We start from the raw sequence: 20939 nt of genomic DNA on the forward strand, positions 1-20939 counted from the left end.
TTTCCCACAAATGTACAGTTTACTGGGGAAAAACAAAAGTCACTCTCAGCTACCACAATGTTCAGGTTGTTTTATCTAGAAAAGGACCGGGGCAGCCCTGGAGGAAGCAGAAGTGGCGACCTGATAGCATTCCCAAAACACTCTCAAAGAGCACTCAGATGGTGTTTCAGCTGCAGAGGCATCCTGCTCTTCCTTTTTATATTCTGATTGGAAATGATACATGGAAGATAGTTCTTCACCATGACACCTTTCCAGATCTCATAATTCGTTCTCACTTGAAAGCATTAACGAAACAAAATTCTATTTAAGCAGCTGCTTCTGAATTTAGTTTTGATTCCAGACTATAGTTTTGATCAGAGGATTTGAGTATGCCTCGGAAATGTTCTTGAGAAAAATGTTGTTGCAACTGGAATATTTCAGGTTTGACAGTTAGGTTGTGTAAAAATTTTTACAATCATCCAGTTGTCGAAACAGCTACACATTCCTTTGTTATTTACTGAATACCTTCTTTGTCACCTTAGTAACAATTAGAAAGGAAACGCTGGCTATTGGAATCACTTCCTTGCCTATGTTTTGTTTCTCTGACTTTGTTTTCTGCCTTGTATGTCTCTCTCCTACTTCCTTTTTCTTCCTTCTGCATTTCCTCTCCTTTAGGAACTTTCTTTTCCTACACCATATAGGCTTCATTCATGTTTCATCCCCCATGCTAAAAGTTTACATCTTTAGTAATTAAGTACCTCATTAAAACTGCCTTTGAAATACCCTCATTGTTTCCAGTATTGAAACTACAACAAAATGAAAAAGCATAGGGAAGTTTATCAGTCACTCCCATCACAAGTGGCTGTTTTAAGACTGAAGGAAACGTTCTGCATTAGTTCCCCAGCTGCTCACAGGTAGGTGATGATCCAGTTGTTGATCCAGTTGCTTCATGCACGTAACATGAACTGAACTTCCATTACTCAGGAGAGCTCTGGTCTTGCAGTGTTGGTGCTGGACAGAAAGAGAAATTCAGGGACCCTGTAAAGCTAGTCTGACTTTGTGGAGGTTTTGGTTGGTTTGTAGTGTTACTCTTTGCAGTCAGGATCACACTTTCATCTGGTACTTCTATGAACACATGGAATAATCTTTTTAGTTATGCATCCTTTCTATTCAGCTGGCGAAGAAATTGGACCAGTGTCTGTGCTGCCACTTAATTCATTTACATCATTCCTACCAAGTGCAGGTGCACCTAAGTTCCTTCTGTTGTTCACATGCAAATGGTTGGAAATCATATACTCGCTGTTAATGGCACTGACTTTACTGCAGAAAGAAAACCATTTGTGCTGTATCAGAGCAGAGAGCCAGTGTGCATTCTGTATGCTTTCATGGGGGAAAAAAAATTAAAATAATCTGTGCTCCTGAAATGAAAGATTTTTTTTTCTACAACAAAAGTTTTAGCTGAATCCTATAAAGATTGCCAGCATACACAGAAACCAAGTGACTCAAGAGAACAGCACACTGCTGCTTTAAGGGAGTTAAAAATCATGCCTAAGTCTGGAAGCACAGCAGAAAAAGGTCAAGTTCAGCTTAGGGAAGAAAGCATTTCCTATTGATTATAGATAGTATTTACTGCATGAATTCAACCTGACACTACAAGAGATCATGATTGTTGCTACTTATAACTGAATTGACAATAGCAAAATTGAGAAATAGTGAACTATATTCAGACCGCAGCTGCTGGAACTATGGCTAAAAGCTCAGCATACATAACACATGTGTGTATATATGTGTGTGTGTAAATATAGTACTGCTGCATCCACAGCACATTGTAAACCATATTGGACAATCTGCAAATACTGCAGAAAGGTGTTATATTAAAATATATCATGAATTTCTACCTAAGCAATATTCATGTGACGTTACAGTGCCAGATGTTAGTGTTTTGACCACGGATAGAAGCAGTTATTTATTATGGATGCATTTCTGTCTGGTTACTTTTTCTTGCATCAGAAGAACGGCCATACGCTGCTAAAATAGCATTGGACACTGGCTTCTGAGTTTCAGTACTCAGTGAATGCATTTACTTGCAACGCTATAGAAGTTTGACACTTGTATCTAGTGAGCTACCTGAACAACATTGTTCTTCTTGTTTCCTGCATATAAAAATGACTTTTGATACTGCCGAGTTCTTTATTGTGTACAGCAATACTCCTGTTAAGCAGAAATCTGTGACCTGCACTACATATGCCAATATATAACACAGTGCTTCAATACAACAAAACACTGCAGCAATACTAATTCCAGTTTCAGTTAAAAAAAGAAATAACATCAGCTGTTACATGGAAATGCCATGTGTGTGGAAGGGTTTATTCACAGCATGACAATTCAATCTAATGTGCCACTTTTCCAATGGAAATCATACTCTCTGCAATTGAATGAGAGATGCTGAGTCACAAGATAATTAAAAAAATAGACCATAGTGATACTAATGGAGACAGTGCATTTTCTGAATTAGTTTCAGCACAGTGGTGACAAAAAGCAAACGAATACTTGTTTTTATGTGGACTTAGGGAAGCCAAACAAAGCCATTGTGAGTGACGGTTAACTATTTATACATACTGATGTCCTAGTTGCAGAGTATGTTTTCTACTCTTGATTTAAAGAATGCATATTACCAAGTATTCAGACAGCATGAGTTTCACATCATTTATTACACTTAATGGACTTTTCTCTTTTAATCATACGCCATATGGACCTGAATCAACATCCAGAGCTTTTCAAATATGTTAATAACTCTTAATAACAAGCCCGAAATGTAGTATTATCTGGATGATGTTACTGTATATGGAAGGGCTCATGAAAAAAACCCTAAAGGCTGTACTTCAACTTGTCAATAGAGGAGAGCTGAAGTTGAATTTTACTAAATACTAAATCAGATGCACAGAGTAATCTTTTCTTGAGCACATCATACTTCCATCAGGACTGGAAAAGGTCATAGAACATGCAGAAGAGCTCACTCTTGCCAGAAAAAAAAAAATAAAAAAATTACGACCATATTGTTCAGGTCTTAAGTCAAGGTATACATTGTCTATTCCTAACTGTGCAGTGTTTGTAGAACTATTAAAACCAGTATGTTGTAAAATCTAAAATTTACCCAAGACATATCTCACCATAGCAAATTTTCAAACAATGAAAGCTTTGCCTGTGACTAGCCAGTGTTTATACTGTTAGCTTCAGTGTTCAACACAATTGTCGTTACTTTTGTCTCGGACCAGGAATGGCCAGCTACTCTTCCTTTACTCCCTCCTAGCCCTTCAGAAGCCAGGTAATCATTCAGATCTTTTTTATGGCACTGCAGCTGAACTGATAAACCTGGTTTCAGCTAACCTGGGGTCTGCTTCACCCTCCCAACAGATGAGCAGTGGTACCCCCGGTGTGGCCAGCCTACCAACCAGGCACCGTGCAGTCACACTACCTCCACGCAGCACTTCCCTCCGCCATGCTGGCCATCACATCAATTTTCATACTACGAACATGGAGCCACTTTTACCCAAATCCGCGAGGACAATTTCTACGAGAAAACCATTGTATTTGAACCAAGAACAGTTGACAAGATACCATAAAAGTGTTGGGAAGGAAACATTTCATTGCACATATACTACAGAAGAGTAGGGAACCTGCCTCCGAGGTATTGCACTCCAACTGCATACAGATCACGCCTCCTGGCAGTTCTGTTAATGACAGAAAGACTCAGAGGAGCAGGAACTGTCTGCAGATGGCTAGCAAGATTACTTTCATTTTTATATGACACAGTTTAGTCAAATCAAAACCACAGCAGCTGATAGTTTTCTCATCTGCTCTTTTTTTAGATGCTTATCTTGTTGATTATATGGAAGTTGTTGCGTGGATTATAAATATGTTTGCTGCAATTATAGGAGAAAAATTTAAAGCTGTTTGCTTGTAGTGTCTGATTTAACAGAAATTACATATCTTCTGGAAGGTGATTCAGGAATTCCAAATGCATTGGGTGCTGTTCCAATACCATGTTTCAGCCTACAGAATGAACTTCACCCACAATATCGATATGTAATAAAATGTCACCTCAAGTTATATGGCATTTTAAGGAATTGTGAAGGTGTCCCAGAGGAATTACAAGCAAAATTTATACATCGTGCTCATGGTAAGTCTGACGTTGTCAGAACAAACCAACTATTACAGGACAAGTATTGGTGGCCAGAACTCGATGTGAAGAACTGAAGCCTCCCTAAAATCACTTAGCAAAATTAAGACAAGTGACTCATGCAGTACCATTGCAACCTACCCCTTACCATTTTTTCTCCATGAATATCTGACATCACAGCCCCTTTGGGCAGTTACTCTAGCTATCTAACTATCTTTCTGTGATAAACGACATCATAAAAGTACCAAACAGAGCATTTAAATTGTGTGACATCTGCTGCTATAATCACTTTCTTGTCTGTTTTCAGCCGAGAACAAAAGCTGTAAGAATTAGTACCATTTAACTTCTCACAATGTGTATTTTTTTCTGGGAATATATATGTAAAAGGTCACCATCAAGTTACCTTAAAGCTGATGAAGAAGTAGAATGTTACCAAAAATTTTGAGAGAGACTTCACAGCTAACCTGGAATAAAAAGCTTGGAAGACCTTCTCAGTGGATTAATTACAAATTTAAGGAGTAACATTCCATGTAATCACATAAATCACTTCCTAAACTAATGCCTGGAGAGCTACACACACTGAGTTAAATGTTGCTAGGTTGAGGATCTCTAAAGCTGCTGTAGTAGCACAATCAGATACAAAACACACAGCCCAACAGCATGAAAAGTAATAAAGATCATTGTTGTACTTGGATCTGCAATTCAAATTTGGCTTTGTAAGTGCAAAACCCTGGAATGCCCTGAAAAGGGGAGTCAGAGATTATGTTGTCTCTCAAGCTCATTGGAGGTAAAGGACTACGTGCATATAAGCTGTCTTTCGGATAAGTACGCACCTGCTTGCACCTGCTTGCCAAGGGCAACTTAGAAATATTTTGAATTGTTTGCACGTAATAGATGACTTTCCCTTACCTTCTCTGCATTACAAGACAAGCGAACAAGATAGTCTGGCCAGCCTTCTGCTAGCTGCAGATAACTATCTGCACGCGTCAGAAACTTTTAGATAATAACAAAAGCAATAGCACAGAGATAAAATGTTAGTTTATTAACAACACAGACTTCTTAAAAAGAATATGGTCAATGCAGTATTGGTGATAAACGGCAGAGGGCATTTCTCAAATGCACTGATGTGAAAAACCAAATTCAGTCTGGGGAATCTCTTTGTGCTTTAGAGTAGGCTCTTGCTGCAGACATGGCGGTGGTTTTTCTCCTTTGCTGCTCCTTTATGGCTGTGGAAACAACCATCAGTTATACAGCACAGTATATGATGCTTCGTCACAGGCCAATAAAAAAACTCTAGTTTAGGTGTATTATATTCCATTTCTCTATTTGAGCTGTGCTGACTCTGCAGGAACAGTAACCATCTTCTCTCCTAAAGTTAGCAGAGGAATCTACACAGGCTTGGAGCAACTCTGCCAATTAAGGCCCTGGCTCTGCAAAAGACCCTGTTCACGACAATACTTGCTGCATCAGTGCCATTTTGCATAATGACTTATGCTAGCTATTTACATCTAAAAATTATAAAAGCCAAATAAAGACCAAATAAAATAGTTATTAAAATGACAATATTTTCTTATTATCAGTAAAAATACATGTGTTGTAATCTGGGACCGGGACTGATCTTTGGCGGTGCAGCTACCACATCAAACATTGGTCTGTAGACATCACAACTAGATAGATATATATATATTTAAAATAAAATAATGCACATTTGACATATACTATTTTTAAACTGTTAAATAAGTTTAAAAATTCTATGAATATCACACACACAAAAAAGTCTTAATAAAAACATACTAGTGAGAACAATGAGGTTAAAAATTTTAATGTCAGAGTATTTGGTGCTTGATTTCTTCAGTCGTGCTTCTGTTTTCATCCTTAGCTACCCTCTGCTATATCTCTCAGATAAACTGATGCCCACAATAGGACATCCCAAATGCTATTCCTGTGAGCCATCCGTTTTCTATAGTCCAGCCATTCAACCACAGATCACTTATATTCAGATTAAAAAATAATCAGTATCTGATATCATCTTTTACCTTTTCTAAGGAAGAATTTCTCACTATAGCTAAGAAGTAAATCTTTAATTTCTATTCTGTATACACAGTTTCCCATGTTCATTATAGGCTACAAAACCAATTTAAAATATATTATCAATACTGAACATATGGCACATCACAGTGATATTTTGATGTGATCACATTGGTTGGCCCAATGATATTTCAAAGTTTAAAGCAAGGTAAAGTCTAAAGCCCTTGCTATTCCCAGATCTATACCTTTTCCAGTGTAAAATATGAGTAGCCCACTGAGGTTCATGAGACTAGGAAACTTGTGTTAAGGAAATGTTTAAACATTAGTAGAACCATGCTTCAAGCATGGCAGCAGATAATACGTGTATTGGAAATTATTTGGTTGGATTGCTGAGGGCACATGGAGGAGACACATACCTATGATGACTGGATCCGCTGTTTCTTTGTAAGTTATTAAAAAATCAAAAATGAGTGTAGCACTTTCCTAGTTTTCCTAGCAGATCTTGTAGTAAGATATAGTGATAATTTATATAAATTAATTTTTGAATTTTCTAATCTCCAGATGGTTTTTTACAGCATCCTTTTAAAAATGTGAGTTTATAAAGTTAATCTTGGCTTAAGGAAGTTAATTTTAAATAACCACTTAAAAATTAATTAAACACACCCCCAGATGGTTTTGTGTATTCTAGAAGAATTAGCACCTATGAATGTTCACCGTCAGTACTGCAAGTTACCTACATAACTACACTGGGTTTTATATGGCCATTGTGAAGTTTATGGACTGGAAACACTTTCACTAAATTATGACAAGTTACTGGAAGGCTAATTTGGAAAATTTAAGGATTTGCATGGCAGAAGACTCCTCTTTTCAGAACCTGAGGTTAGGGCAGGGACAGGAAGTAAAGGTTACAAGGCAGATTATAAGTGTGCAATTTGTAATAAAGGTTTGTGGACTGTGAGCTTTTTAGATCAATCACTTCAAATAGCTGGCTTTTAGGTTATGCTCAACAATTATAAGGAGGAGAGCCTGTAAAGAAGTTATTTTGGGAAGTGAAAGAATCTAGCACATGTTATTAACAAGAGAATATCACTTCTGATCAACTGCTTTTACAGCTGACTAGGTTGGTCTCCTCAATTTGCATTTAAGATACTATTAAAATAATCTTACAATTTTCTGCATTCATCCTTCTAGAGTTTATGGAAAAGGAAAGAAAATAGTTACACATGATTACTGAAAATGGTTGCAAAAGAATAATATGCTGCATGCACAGCATATGCAGTGCCTTTATTAAGGCCAGCCATTTACATGCATGTGGGAGAAGTAACTGAAAGTAAGACTTTTTATTAAAAAAGGACAAATTGCCTTTCTTGATTTGATTTAAAAGATCTAAACTGGTTATTTATAAAAAACAAGGTAACTGGTACAAGGAGTGCATTATAAGCAGTTTTTCAGACCATACGACAATGTTCTATATTAATAAGCATTGTGGGAATGAAAACATCACTTAATCACATTCCAGAAATAATGATATTTCAGGTAGATAAATTGGAATGTTACAGCTCAGCAGCAAAAGGCCTACTGTAAACCTTCCTTAAACAAAACACTACATATGCTGGCTAAATTCATAGATGGAAATTTGCCATTGAGCAAGGGGCCAGCTCACAACCTATACATCATTTACATGGCATGCTGCATGGCAGTTTACCTTAGTTATTATGCAATAGTATCCTATAGCAAAAATACAAAGATGAGGTTTTAATCTACCACCTGACAGAGATTACTGCTATTTTTCAGATGATCAGTACTCAGTAAGCAGCCCAAACACATACCCTGCAGCTGCATCCAGTTCCAGGTCCATTCAGCCTATAATAAATGTGTCCTTGCAATTTCAGAGAAAAATTGTGTATTTTCAGTTTTCCAAATCAGGAGTAGTCTAAGGTTACTAAGAAGCATACAACGCTGTTCCTCTAATTAACTCTTTTGAAGACCCAATTCTGTAAACATTTACATGGAGGATTTATTTAATGCATTCATGAGGTGATCGTAAGAAATATTTCTCAAGCTTACGGGCCAGAAAGAGGCTAAGATGACTGAATTAGACACAGGTAGAAATGCCTTAATTCAAAGAAGTCACAAACCCCAAATCTTCTCCCCAAGATCTTCCTTGCCTGGAAATGCCTGGAAAGTCCTGTGGGGCCTGCCTGTTGTGCTGCCCATTCCATGCGTGCTTGCTACCACTCTGCTTCTGTGCAAGCCTTCTGTGAGCACCTAAAACTCTACCTTAAAGATAGTAAGCAGAGGACGATGGGGCTCCTGGTTGCATTTAGTAATGTACTGAAAGCAAACAATCTACTTGTCATCAAAAAATTTAGCAAGATGCCTAGTACCCCATCTCTACTTCTGAAAAATAGGAAGGTATTGTCTTATTTACTTACTTTTAAATGGGTGAATAAGCTAGCTAGAATGTACAGATTTTCTTTGATAAGATCAAGTTTCACTTAAAATTAGTCTAGCTTTACTCTTGTGGTTATCCATATGTTATTAAAGAATTTTTTTCATTTGGCATTTCCTCTGTGGGGAAGAGATTGGAACAAGAGTTTCAAGTTCCAAAATAAATGGAGGACGGTTATTCTGGTCTGAGCAAGAAAAACTGGGGTTGCTGTAGTCAGGATTGCAAATAAGGTTTGGTTGTTTTTTTTTTAAAAAAAAAGATATGTGAAATCCCATGAGACGTGGAAGAAGGATAATGTTCAAACTGAGATGCTGCACTGTCACAGAAATTCAAAATTCAGATCCTGGCTCTGCTCCCTCTTTGAATCCCTGCAAGTCAGTTGCTTTTTCTCTAGCACAGTTCTCTGTCTCTAACTAGAGATATTAATATTTCATTTCTTCCTCCATTTGTCTTCCTTGCTTATTCAAATTGAAAGCTTGTCAGAACAGGGACTGAAAATCTCTTGGTATGTATACATCATGAAATAAAGTGGAAACCTGATCTTGGTTTGGTCTCTCAGGCTACCATATGAAAGAATTTTTATATATATTTGTATATATATTAAGGTAAATGGCAGTTGTATGATATTTGAAAAATACAATTTTCCCAGTGTAAAATTATTACTCCCCTTTTTTTTCCTTATAGATATCTAGGGAAAGCCAAATGTTGAAATGTAGCATTTGAATAGTCCACTCTGTCAGACTGAGTGGGAGAAAATTGTCAGCTGGCCAGCGACAGCAGCTTTCTGGATATTGTGCACAACTGGAACATCGTAAAGATGTGAACCAGCAATAATTTTATGAGACTGCAAAATTCACCAAATTTGGCAATTCTGTACAAAGGAGTTTTCAGGACAGATGCAAACATAAGAAAAAAATTATTGTACTAGTGGCTGTATATCCTTTCTAAGGAGTATTCTCTTTCTCTCTTTATTTTTAAACAAGAAATATTAATTGTATGGCTGGAAAATTAGAAAAATTCTTTTCTAATAATTCATTTTTCTGAGGAGTTCAAGACTGATGAATGGTAAGGTAAATTGTCATACCTCTGTTCAGTTTCAAAGGGCCCCTTAAACTCTGCTGTCACAATTTTGTGACTGAAAAACCACAAACCCAAACATTGTTAAATACAGGCAAAAGGTTTAACTTCAGGTGTAGCTGGTCAGCCTTAACTTGAAGAAAATTACTCTTCAAAAAGGTTAAAGTATGGATACTGAAAAGACATTCAGCCATAGAGTTAGCCATATTTGCATTACCAGAAACTGGGGAGCCAACGTGATTTGCCTTCCTTATGTTACTCCTATACCTCTGCTTTCCAATATGAAGACCACACAAGCTGATTTCAAAGTCTAGATGTAATGAATAGGTCTACATTGTTTTTATATGAGTCCAGGGAGAGGTACACAACACTGTTCATGCTGTTCACTTTATCCTGAAATAAATATATGCACTTTTCTGTGCAAAGAGGAGGGGTTTTCTCATCAGCAGAGAGAGGGGAAAAAGTAAGAGGACACCTACCAGACTAAGTAATTTTTTTGTGATCAAAAAGGGAGGCATAAAAAAATTACATGTAAAATGCAATGTATTGACTCCTTTAGCTGCCATTTTCCCATTCTTTTCTGGATTGTTATTCTTTTAAAATTCAAATTCTCAGTATTCTTTGAACACTGGCAGTAGTGTTCTATCTTTTACATTTGGGGATTTCAGCTTTCAGAATATTATTGCATTTGGAACTTACAGGTTTTGACCTTTTTTTCCTAAAGGCCAGATTTCAGTAGCTTTCCAGAGTTCAATAATCCACATGGTATATTTCTTCCATATTTTAACAGTCTCAGTGTGTTCCAGAATTAGTTGATTAAAAATGTAAAAAGGTTGAGATGCAAAACAGTTTGCATTTATGAACCTATGATATTTATACTTCAAATAGTTCGCTGACATTTTATTTGGAAACTGATATGTTCTTCTTCCAAATAAATAATTCAGATAATGTATTACATTTTTGTAACTCAGGAATGAAAGTCAATACTATTCATAGTGCTGTTCACATGCCTTCTAGTAATTTATGGAATAATTATGACCATATTTGAGATATGTGTATTCCCTACATTTGTGATTTGCCCTCCTCCAATACATCTTGACAATGCTGCTATAATTCATGTAGATTTTACAGACCGAATATATTTAAAGACAGACAATTCGATCCAGACAAATACATTAAAAATATAACACAGCTGTTTGGAGCTCACTTTCTCCATGAGACCTTTACAGTAGACGTTTGGTTAGTAATGAAGGAATTCTGCAATTCTGGCCTTTATTCTTAGTCCATGAGACCACGAATGATAATTTTTACTGAGTCATTATCTAAATCTGTTTAAACATCTAAAGAATTCAGATGATACATATACATGAAGTGCTTTATTTCAGGAAGTGGGTGGTAGGCAGCATTGTACATATATAGAAGTAATTCTTCAGTAGCTTAGCTGAACTTTATACAAACATCTAGCCTTACTTGTCATAATTTTCTCAGATTATAATTTTCTCAGTTAAAAGAAATACACAAAGGTATAAATTTATTTCCTCCTTAGTATTTTTTAATAATTCTTCTTACAACTGTATTTTACAAATGTTTTAATCTAAAAAAGTATCATCCATGTTGAAAGAGAGAAAATATTTCAAAGAACGATACAGAGAACTTTCAACTGATGTTATTTCAAATTTAAAAATGGGGGATTAGACTCAAGGGAATTTTGCCATTGACTTCATGAGGTCATGATTTTTTCCAGCTCCCACTATATAACCTGGGAATGTTGATTTTACACATCTTGTTGAAATTCATGTTTCTGTAGTATATAGCTCACGGCTATCATTCCATGAGCCTTAGAATTTGTGAAGACAGCTATATTAACAAGCAAAACCCACAATTAATGCTTGCCAACACATGTAAGATTTTATAAACCTACATACATGTTGTGATTCATTATCATCTAAAAGCAGAGTTCTGTCAGAAGTGACATGGCTATTCACTTTGTGAAAACAGCTTGTTTTAAAAATTTCATTAGCAAGTAACAGATTTGTCATCTTCTCTGAACTGAGTAACTGAAAATATAATTAAAATATCACTATTTGGTTTGTTGAGAGTAATAAATTTAATTAACAGACTCCCTTTTTATTTAAATTGACACTTTTCTTTAGGAGACCATTGATAATTTATTTAAAGTAACTCCTCATGAAAATTAAGTATTAATTATGAAATTACTGTTTCATAATGGTACCATAAAAAATGCAGATGAGATGCAGATAAAGATTGGCATTTTAAATTGTTTTTGTGTGTTACTAATTTTCTTTCATTATGAATGAACACTGGATTATTTTCAGTGATTAACAAGAATACCCCAATAATATTCGGGCTTTTAAAAACCTTGACTATTGCTAAAATGTATCTTGTCACAGTAACCTGATTATTCACAGAATTAAGAGAATAAACAGTTTCTGAATGTTGATCAAAAACTCAGCCCATAGAAAACATATTTAAAAGAATCAAAGGTAGACTACTGTCTCAATTCCATACCATTTGGTAGTAGAACTGTTATTAAATCCAGAGTGGCAGAATAGGGAATTTTGACTAATTTTATTGTTATTTTTAATATAATTTTTATATGATAGGGATTGTTTATATTTCTTTTTCTCTCTGGTCAGAAGTTTTTCTTGTAGAAAGCCATTGAAGAGTGTCTGATTTGGCAGGATGTTCATTATTTAAATGTAACAAAAATATAGGCAGTACAGAAATATATCTGCGCTCCATGCACCAAATATATAAATACATAAACTTCCTGTACCAGTGACTGGTTTAGATTATTTCCATATATATAACAGCTCTAAAAATCACGAGGGACAGTGTTATTATGGGAACACCAGCCTTTTTTAGAAACAAACTGCAGAACAAATGTTACTAATAAATTGTGAAACCCACAAGTGAAGATATGATAGGTAATGTATTGCTTTCTGAATACTCACATAACCAACGGAACATTACTTGTTGTAGGTTTTGTTTTTGTAGATCGTGAAGTCATTACAGAAGAGCTCTTCAGACAAATGAAAAGATAAATTTGGAATAGAATATTTTGTGGTTTTGAAAATATAATTTTGGTGTCGAAGCAAAGGAGGTCTACATCATCAACAAGAAATAATTGATTTTATTAAAGGTTTCATATTTTTAAATACCATGTTGCTGGAAATATGGACACTGCAGTTGCAGATTCTGATTTAGAATGACATTTTCCTTTCTTTAATTTACATTTTATTCGCAATAAAAATTTCAGATTCCAGGTGCATCTACTTTCACACTCTATTTCAGATATAACTCCTTTGTCAGCTAAGCACTTCTTGCCAAGACTCTACTGTGCTTCCTGTGGGTTGAATCTTCAGGATGCCTCTGGATTCTCACTTGTGCTCCAACAAAGTAGATAAAAATCCAGATGATAAAGTAGTGAATCTCAATGGAATTAAAATTCTAGCTAGACCACTACGGTGCTTCTGGAAAAATATTTCCACTGTCATAGTCCATGTAATGTTAGCACTTTCTGAAAACTCCTGATATTGTATCAGTTAGTTCTATTTGACTCAATCTATAAGAGCTTTTATTTAATTTCTATGTGCTGCAGTGTTATCTAAATGAAAGGTCGTAGCAGGATCTTGCTATGGAACTTTTTTATCCAGAAAAAGTTTGAATTATGGTGATAATAAAAACTACAGGAGTGGGATATCCAAACTGCTAAGTGCATTTTTAATTACTGTAAATAACGGAAAAATTTCTTTAAAATGTAATAAGCTTTTTCTTGACAAGTTCACATGGCTTCATTTTCGCCTTTAAAATAAACATCTGTTCTTACTTCTAAATGTATATAAGAAGTTTAGCAAGTATTAAAAGTAAGGTGGAAAGGTAGTGGTTCACATGGTTGCACAGACCAATATGAATAGGGAATCCATATTTTCCTTTCTCTTTCACTCTTTTATTACATATAGTTGTAGGCAATTTAGATAGTGGGTAAAATCATTCATGACCATAACAGTCAAAATAAATCAAAGAAAATTCTGCTGCTGTTTCTCCACAGTGTAATGAAAACCTTTAGAATGCTTTCTCAAAATCTGTTACATATATATTATTTAGTCTTGTGCTCTCACCAGATACTGTACCATGAAAATATACTGCAAATAGAAAAACATAATTTTATTGTTCAGTAATATCCATGGCGATAATGATATGAAATAAGAATGCCACTATCTCCAACTGAAACAAACCTTATCAAACAACTTGCATTTTAGATTTATATGAAATGTTAACTAGATTAAAAATTCTTCACATTAATCATAGAGATTTCTGAAATTCAGAAAAAAATCTCTTTCGTTACTGGATTCCTTCAAACATTTTCTATGAGGCCTATTTTAATAAGAGTTCAAACTATAAAGTATAATTAAGGGCAAAAGAGCAACATTGCAGTGAGTACCTGGGCCACTGTCGGTATGCATGATTTCCGTCTTTGCGTCATCTAGGAAACATGCTGATAGTTAGAAAACACAAGTGCTTTCTCACAGGGCACTAAAGTTTAAGATGTTTAATCTGCTTTCTTTCTAAAAGCCCATCAAAACTGCAATTTTAAGACCTTAGACCTGCTGTGGCAAAAGTTTTGAATGACAGTTGAAACGGGAGATGTGTATTTGAGTGTATCAACTGCAGTCTGAAAAAACTGAAGAATCATAAAATCATTTAGGTTGGAAAGGACCTTTAAGATCAGAATGTTATGAGAACAATTATTCTTTTTATCTATAAATATTTTCCTGAAGCTTCATTTAAGCTAGGTAACAAATAATTAAAAATATTATCACTTGCCGTGCGCAAGAGATAAGATGAAATTATTGGCAAGACTTCAGCTTTTAGACAGCTTCCAAGTTATTAAACACTTTTTGTTGCCAGGAGTACACTTTGGAAGGTATGTACATTGGCTGTGTTTCTCATTGTTAAGTTTATGGTAAATTCTATAAAAAAATATTGAAAAAGCATCTCACGTTTACACCACTGTTTGCTGCTGCTATTATTATATTGTGTAGAAATATAGTGGCAATCTAAGATGTATTCAGGAGCCTGTCTTGGTTCAGTATCATTTTGTATGCGCTTTTATGTAAGGAAGGGATCTTAGGGAAAAAAACCTGCTGTTACGGTAGACAGCATGTTAAATGTTGAATATCAAAGTGGGTCCAAAATATGTCTTTTGTCAAAATATTTGAACTTGTTTTCATAACAAATATTCTGATGTGATATTATTTTTGTAATTTGCAGATTTTTCATCATGGCATTTTGAGGATAGTATTTTCTGTTTGAAAAGTAACAGGGACAAAACAGGATTTTAAGCATTTCTAAAGGAACCACCAGTGGAACAGGTAGAAGAAAATTTCTCCAAAATGAAAAAGCAAAACAAAAGAGGTTTTGCTTATTTGTGTCCGATGTGTAAAAAAAACAAATGAAACATTGAATGAATGAATCATACAGATGAATCATAGAATAATTTAGATTAGAGGGGATCTCTGGAGGTCACCTCATCCAACCCGCTGCTCAAAGCAGGGCCAACTTCAAAGTTATACCATGTTACACAGTCATACCTAGCTAAGTTTTGGGTATTTGCAAGGATGGAAGTATTCATAGACATATGCTAAATATTAGGAACATTGTATTTGGGGGGAAAAAATAATTGACTGTTAACAAAATCATCATATGAATAACTCATTTGAAAAACTTCAGTAAGCTGCAGTTGGTATCACCAGCATTTAATGGCTGGGCAGGGAGAGTCCTTCATATATAAGGTATAATAACGGTTGGCTGAGCCTATGTATGGTAAAGCAGGTTGAGTATCATAACGTACAACCATGTGTTGTTTCTCAGTTGTGAAACGAATGGGAAAGAATATGATGCTTTTCTGTATTAATTATAATAAAGTCTTCAGGGTTAAAAATTTACTTAGAGGATACACGTTCTTTTTATGTGTGGGGGTGTGTATACGTTAATGCACACATTAGTCTCAACTAAAGCCTGTGGAAGGTTTGTTTTTGTCCCTGGTGGGCTTCGGTGCCTTTCTGGATAAAGATTCATGATATTACACCATTGCAAAATAAGAATTTTTAAAAGGGAAGTAATGACACTAAATTAATGGTATAGCAACTGGTAATGCTTTTGCTAATGGGTAATTTCTATTTAGGAGTGCTGACAATCATATATTAATGTACATATTTCTGGATTATGTAGAAACATAGATCCATATTTTAATGTTTCTTATACACAGATGTATTTCTTGGGAAGAAATAAAGATCCAAGTCCTCAGCTGGTTTAAATCAATGTTTTCTTTTCACTCATTTTCCTAAAAATTGATTTTTATGTCATTTTTAAGTCTTAAGTTCAGAATTTTCCAATCCATAACTTACCTTTAAATGAATATAAAGTCAACCCTAGTTTTACAAACAGTATTATATCCTTCCACACAGTGATATATTTCCATATCTATTATTAATGCCTTGGTTGCTTTGTGTATATTATGCCTGTAGCATGTGTTTGTGTGCATTATCTTCACATGCCACATCTTGCTTTCCTGCTCTGATCTGAGAGGGGAACTTTTCTGTTTAAATTCACGGCAGTAGCTTCTGAGTTATTAACAACTCTGTCACAAGAATTTTCGTCTCCCACCTTATAATGGTAGGAAGACAATGTCTGTCTCCCTGTGCCATGTATTTTGATACCAGATATGATCTTTATCAGTTGTTCAATACAAACTAACTCGACTCAAGTGAGAAACTCTACTCCTCTACTGACAGTTTCTTTTAGACTTACAGGAATCAAGAAAAATTGTTTAGATAGAACGAGGTGTATAAGTATCATGCAGAATTCCTGTTACAGTTAGAGAATGCAACAGAAGTGGTGTTTATATACATAGACAAGCTAACCCTGTAAAAAAGTTTCTGTTGGGCACAGAATCTGCATTTCAGCACATAAAATGTTACAATTTTGTGAGAGGCCATGATAATTGTCATGTGCAAGGGTATTAGTTTAGGCAGCCAAGGCACCATTTCTAAGCATAATATTTGGCTTTCCAGCATTGTCATAGCTGCAGTCTGTTCTAAAGAGAGTTGCATGAATAATTGAATATTTGCCTTCTCAGCCAAAGTGAAAAATATGTGTGGTGGGAATGAGTCATAAAGAACCAAATCTGTGGCTTTTCACACTAGAAAAAAAAAAGTTTTATGCTAAATTAAACATACTGCTTGTTCTGTAACACAATTTTTACTTTCAGGCACTTGAAAGAAAAGCAAAGCGCATAGACATCCACATACACCAAACTGCTTCTGTTCAGTAACCCAGTAATGAAGTAGCCAACTTAGATGCAAGAAACCCGTATCTAGTGTTTCTTTCTATCTTGAGGAGCTCTAACTCACATTTTCAGTCCCATGGGGGATTAAAACTATGCCTCACCAAATCTGACTCAAATACTTCAGCATTTCACACAGAATCACAGAATAATTGAGGTTGGAAGGGACCTCTGGAGGTCACCTGGTCCAAGCCCCCCTACTCAAGCAAGGCTACATAGAGCATTTCTGAGACCATAATAAAAAGTGTGAGATTTATAACTTGCTCGAAAATTCTCTTGCTCCAATTTTCATATGAAGCTCTTCTTCATTGCTAGAGTAACGATCTGAAGTGGCTTGTTGTGATTGCATTTGACTGGTCTTTTTCTGTTATTAATGTAATTTGAATAATTAGAGCACACCATTATAAAATTGACAAATACATTTCATAGAATAGCCTATAAAATCCAATAAAAATCCTTCAAAAAATCTCTCTTTTGTGTCCTTCCACGAACTTTTATAAAACACTTTTGCTGTTAAGTGTTCTTTCCAGTGATACTGCTGCTTTAGGTTGTTACTCATATTTTGCCCTGAAATGTAATTGCAACAACTGGGGATGGGGCAGCAGTAGTATATCCTGCAGTACACTTAATTTTCTCCCATCCTATGTATTACATGTTGAGCTATAAGTGTGATACAGGAAGAACTTAAACTTTCCTCCATCACACTTTCTCCAAGTTGTGGAATGAGCAACTCATTATGCTAAATATAATTAATTTTGCACTCCTTGATTTGTTGAAAGCATATGTTATGAAGTGAATCTGGGACACAGATACTATTTTCCCACATAAGACAATACTGTATTATGAAAATTTTACATAAAAGGCTGAAAATACAAAACATCTTTAAAAGGCAACCTCAGGGTCTGGTTTTTGTTCTGAAAATGTACTTAATGAAAATGGCATGCTGCTAAACAAGTAAATTTTCTCCTTGAATCTGCTGAAACATTTGTAATGCATATAACAAGCAATTGCAGGGGGCAGCTTTATATATTCCTATTAGTATTGCAGGGTGAGTTGGACTGTCTTGCTGCTTATACATTGCCAAAATTTGTGTTAAGCTATACTCAGTTACATTTCACACATATGTAATTAAAGACACAACTTGGACAGCTTACAATTTATTAGTGATGGAGTATGAAAAAGAAGGAAAAAAGAGGGGATTTTCTTTTGGTTTGTGGTTTATGTACCAACATTTTGGTTCAAGGCAGTTTCAGCCACTTAATACAAATTAGACTGGCCAACTCCGTTTCATTTCTTGAGATGCAGCCAGAAAGGTAGCACCAGAGGAGGGAGGTTGTTCAGTGTAAACTTGGGTGCTGAGGTTTTGAGTTGTGGATGATTTTAGGCATCTCATTCTAAATGAAAGCATTGGGTTAAGTTAAGTTCCTCGTTACAAGTGAGATGTAGGAATACTGTTGTGGATGCTGGCCTGGTGCCTCTTCTGATGTGGCTTAACATCTCTCCAATATTTGTTCTTTCATCTTCTCCATTGGTGAAGATATATAATGCTGTGATTGCTTTTGTAATTCTTTTTTGTCATTCATGTACAAATTTCTCACTTATGTTGCAGAAGGGAAGATTAAAGCAGTGGACCCTGAATTTCAGTATTGCAATTCAGCATTCAGTGCTGAGCTTGGCTTCTTACAGCTTCTGCACGCCCTGGTGCAGTTTATGTAGGCTGGAAGAAATGGCACAAGTGGTCCCACATTTTCAAATTTTCCTATTTTACAACACACACCATCCAGACCATCTGCCCTTCATTTGTGGATTGATCTAGTATATGTTTTACTGACAATAACAAAGAAAAAAAATAGCAGTTTTGGACAGTGGAAGAAGCCAACAGAAGAGTGAAGTAATCCATATTTTAGAGTATTGTGCCTTTTTCCAGTATTCTCTGTTGTGTCATTTTACATTCTCTGGATTGTAAAATGAATCAAAAAAATTCACAAAGCAGTGACATATAGTGCATCTTCAGGATTTTTCTTGTTTTGTTAAGGTCCTAACCTTTAATGAAGGTGAAAGGTTATAAGAGAGGTGTAAAGAGATGTTCACCGGAAATACTTAGTTGGTATCACACTAAGTAGCAGTTGATGATCTCCACATTTTTTGCCCATCAGTTCTATATGCCTATAATTCCATAATTGTAAAACTTAAAAATGTTTTTCATATACCTAGACATGAGTAAATCATTATGTACTTAGTCCTACTTCTTTTGAGCAACTTTTAAATCCTAACTTTTGAAGTGTTTAACTGTAAGAATAATATCCATGCTGTTCTAAGAAATAAAAGGCACCACACAATGCTTTCTATGAGATTAATGAATATATTAATGTACTCTTGAAGCTTTATTCCCATTTATGAATAAATTATACAGCTAACTACAAAGACACTCAACTGTTGGGTAAATCTAGTTTTTTCTAACACCATCTAAATTTTTCAAATGTATCATCAGATAGCTGGCAGCTATCTAAATGATTTTTTTTCTTAATTTGTTTAAGAAATCTACAACTAAGGATGACCACAATACTGTTATGATAGAAATCAAAAGATTAGACAGCATGTTCTTTGTTTCACAATAGTTACCAAGATCAGTAACTACTCCACAAGATCAAACACAGTAACAGCAAAACTTGTCATACATTTGTGACTCAGAAGAGCTCCTTTTATTGCTTCAAGAGTGGTTTCCTTTTTCCTTGGTAAAGTCTAGAAGGTGGCAGAAATTGTGTATTGCCAAATAAGTAGTGATATGAGAAATAAGTGCAACAGCTTGGGGGTCTGAAGCCCTGGATTTAGCCTGGAAAAGTAAAAATGCAATATCACCTTTACCTACCTCCTTTCTTCAGTCTTGGTAAAGATAATTATCTCAAGGTTAAAATTGTGATTGCAAAGCCTATAAAATATCTAGGAACATGGTATTTCTTCTCCTGATAACTGCTGCCCCACAGCTTTCTTCAGTACTGACAGATATTTTTTTGTTCTCTGTAAAAGGGTATTTATTTGAGATATGTATCTCAATGCAACATCATTAGAAAGATAAGGGTAGTTCTGAATTCCGCTGAGTGCCAATGCTATTAATTCCCCCCATTGCATGAATCACAGAATGGTTGAAATTGGAAGGGACCTCTCGAGGTCATCTGGTCCAACCTGCTCAACCTAGAGCCATTTGCCCAGGACTGTTTCCAAGCAGCTTTTGAATATCTCCAAAGATGGAGATTTCACAACCTCCGTGGGCAGCCTGCACCGGTGCTCAGTCACCCTCACAGTAAAGTAGTATTTCCTGATGTTCAGAGAGAACCTCCTGTGTTTTGGTTTGTGTCCACTGCCTCTGGTCCTGTCACTGGGCACCACTGACAAAAGCCTGGCTCCATCCTCTTTGGAACCTCTCTTCAAGTATTTATACACATTGATGAGATCCCCCCTGAGCGTTCTCTTCTCCGGGCTGAACGGTCCCAGCTCTGTCAGCCTTTCCTCAGGTGAGAGATGCTCCAGTCCCTTCATCATCTTCATGACCCTCTCCCCAGTATGTCCATGTCTCTCTTGTACTGGGGAGCCCAGAACTGGACCCAGTACTCCAGGTGTGGCCTCATCAGCACTTAACAGAGGGGAAGGATCACCTTGTTCGACCTGCTGGCAACATTCCTGCTAATGCAGCCCAGGATACCATTAGCTTCCTTTGAGGCAAAGTCACATGGGTTTTGCCTCACCTGGTTTCACTAAAATGAAAGCTACTTACATCTTGTCTTCACTAAGATTCTGTGAGGAAGTAAGGTGAGGTAGGGTACACGCTTCATCAAACCTCTTTTTTTTTTTTCTCA

This window comes from Balearica regulorum, chromosome 2 (genome assembly GCF_011004875.1).
Source record: "Balearica regulorum gibbericeps isolate bBalReg1 chromosome 2, bBalReg1.pri, whole genome shotgun sequence".
In the NCBI taxonomy this organism is placed as follows: domain Eukaryota; kingdom Metazoa; phylum Chordata; class Aves; order Gruiformes; family Gruidae; genus Balearica; species Balearica regulorum.